This window comes from Eriocheir sinensis, chromosome 58, assembly GCF_024679095.1.
Source record: "Eriocheir sinensis breed Jianghai 21 chromosome 58, ASM2467909v1, whole genome shotgun sequence".
NCBI lineage: Eukaryota > Metazoa > Arthropoda > Malacostraca > Decapoda > Varunidae > Eriocheir > Eriocheir sinensis.
The window spans coordinates 8995809-8998423 of NC_066566.1; the positions used below are offsets into that span (position 1 = coordinate 8995809).

General features: G+C 51.0%; 1 protein-coding gene across 7 annotated transcripts in view; it reads left to right on the top strand.

Moving 5' to 3' along the window:
- Positions 1-2066: 2066 nt before the first annotated feature.
- LOC126985122 (sodium-dependent neutral amino acid transporter B(0)AT3-like) overlaps positions 2067-2615 on the top strand; it is a 174208-nt gene continuing 173659 nt past the window's right edge. For 2 of the 7 annotated variants that reach the window (XM_050839604.1, XM_050839611.1), the window contains exons 1-2: positions 2113-2187; positions 2353-2438. The gene's annotated coding sequence lies outside the window, so the exon portion shown is untranslated. Of the gene's footprint in view, positions 2260-2352; positions 2439-2615 lie in introns of all 7 variants that reach the window. The other 5 variants (XM_050839606.1, XM_050839609.1, XM_050839608.1 and 2 more) reach the window with 5 other exon arrangements.

Consider the following 2615-nt stretch of genomic DNA (forward strand, 5'->3'; position numbering starts at 1 on the left):
GAAGAAGCTGTGCAAGTGAAATCAAGAATGAGCTCCGGGGGGCAGCATGAGCCAGTAATAATGGCGCCACTATAAACAATTCCCTGGGCCATGACGGGCTCGGGCCAACCATCAGGCCCCTATGGAATAGCCTACCGGTGCTATAGGCCACATGTAAAAAAAAAAAAAGATAAAATGAATAGCGTTGCGGTAGTAAAATGATATATCATTATGACGGAGGTAATGTGGCCACAGAGGAAAGATAAGATACAGGGGAGTGGTGGGCCTGAGTAGCGTTGTGTTGGGGCAGTATTTATCTTTTTTTCTGCCCATTCCCGCCTTGAAGATGTATCAGGATTCTTGTTGCCTCCAGTAGTCGCTCTCCCAAAACCCTACTGCAAAGGACGCAATTTTTTTGTTATTTTTCGCAATTTCTTAGTGTTTAGAGTTGCCACCCCCCAAAAAAAGGTTACAGTACTTCATGAAAAATAGATTACGTAGAGAATGAGCAAAAACTAGGGAGAATGCTCAAATGAGGATGAAAAATATACTGTGATATTCTTCTGCTCTTATAGTGTGTACAATTATCAACCAGAATGGATATTTACTACAGCTCAGTAAGATGACTGACACTTTGCTTCTAATCGATTAATTCGAGGTTGAGTGACAGATAATGTGTTTCACTAACAAAACATTATCGTAGGCTACTCCTTAACACAGTATATGAGGACTATTAATCTGATTAGTGTTTTCGGTGGGGAGTCAAAAACTGGATGAAGAGTGAGGGAGAGAGGTGGGCAGGGAGGGAGAATGGCAGGGAGTGGTGAGGTGCGAGGGAAAATGGTGGGGAGTGAAAAAAGAGGAAAGGGAGTAAGGGAGAGGTGGGCAAAAAGAGTGATAGGGTGTGTGAGGGAGGGATGATGAGTGAGGGAGAGGGGGGAGGAGTGTGCAAGAGTGGAAGGGATTGAGAAAGAATGGTTGGCAATGTAAGGAAAGTGAGCGGGAATGAGGGAGTGTGTGGAGGGAATGAGGGAGAGTGGGTGAGGAGTGAGGGAGTGGTGGGGAGTCAGGGAGAGTGGGTGAGGAGTGAGGGAGTGGTGGGGAGTGAGGGAGAGTGGGTGAGGAGTGAAGGAGTGGTGGGGTATGGGGGAGAGTGAGTGGATAATGAGGGAGTGGAAGGGAGTGAGGGAGCGTGGATGAGGGAATGGTGTGGAGTGAAAGAGAGTGGTTGGGAGTGACGGGAGGGAGAGTGGATGAGGAGTGAGGGAGTTGTGGGGAGTACAAGAGTGGTGGGGAGTGCAAGAGTGGTGGGGAGTGAGGGAGAAGGGGTGGGAGGTGAGGGAGAGTGGTTGGGGAGTGAGGGGAGAGTGTGGGAGAAGTGAAGTTGTTTGGAGTGCTGGAGTGGTTGGGAATGAGAGTGGTGGGGGGTGAGGGAGTGGTGGGGAGTAAGGGAGAGTGGATGGGGAGTGAGGGAGAGGGGGTGGGGTGTGAGGAAGAGTGGTTGGGGAGTGAGGGAGAGTGTGGGAGGAGTGAAGTTGTTGGGAGTGCGGGAGTATTGGGGGTGAGGAAGAGAGATAAGGAGTAAGGGAGAGTGGTGGGGAATGAGTGTTGGTGAGCGAAGGAGTGGTGAGGAGTGAAGAGAAGTGCCAATGAGTCAGAATGAGGAAAAGTGGTGATGAGTGAGGCAGGTGGGGAGCAGAGTGTATAGGGACGTGGGGCGGGGCCGTCGTGAGTGATTCGTCGTGAGTAGGCGCAGCAGTCCACCCCTTCCCTCCCCTCGACTCGACCTGTGTAACATGGATTTATCAGGTGCGCCTCACACATGCATCACATCGCCTTGCAACCCGTCACCCTTCTTCTGCCACCCAAGTTCTGCCTTCCCGCCTCCCTCCCTCCGTCCGTTATCCGAACGCTGCCACTCCACTCCCACACACTGACCAAGGTGCTCACAGCCTCACGTCCTGTTCACTTCAACTTTCTCGGTATTCCCTCCTATTCTCCTCCATTTTTACCAGATATCGATTTTTATTTAGTTCCATCGAGGTGTACAGGAGTGATTGGAAGATGTGCAGGCGGGAGGCACGGCGGCAGGCGTCTGGCGGCCGCCGGCACCTCCCTCCCTTCCAGCTGCCGGATTGGGGCGCTGCCGCTGCCGGGGCCCAGATCAGCTGACGGACTCCTCCAGCAAACGTTCCTTGACCCACAAACGTTCGTGACAAATCAGTTTTCCTCTGTTCTCAAAGTTTAGTGTCACGGGCAGAACGGTTGTCAGAGGCAAGGGTAGGGTCAGATAGCAGCCAGCTCGCGTGCTGACTGATAAGACGAAAATTTTTATTGATCTATTTTACCTTGAAAACTTCATCTTCTTTACAGAGTACAGATACACCAGTAGATAACTAATAAATTGTTGTGAATTCAGCGCCTCGTCACCTGGATATATCCTGCCGTCTGGCACCAAGGTAAGTTTACAACATGTTTGAGTATGTCTTTAGACAGTCTGGAAACGTTGAACGGTGCCTCGCCTCCAGCGGTGGGGTGCGTCAGGGTTGCCGGGCGCGGGCACATCGTATCATAAAACTGACAAATCATCCACACGTTTAACAATACAAAACACTGATACGGTCCATAGGCAGTGT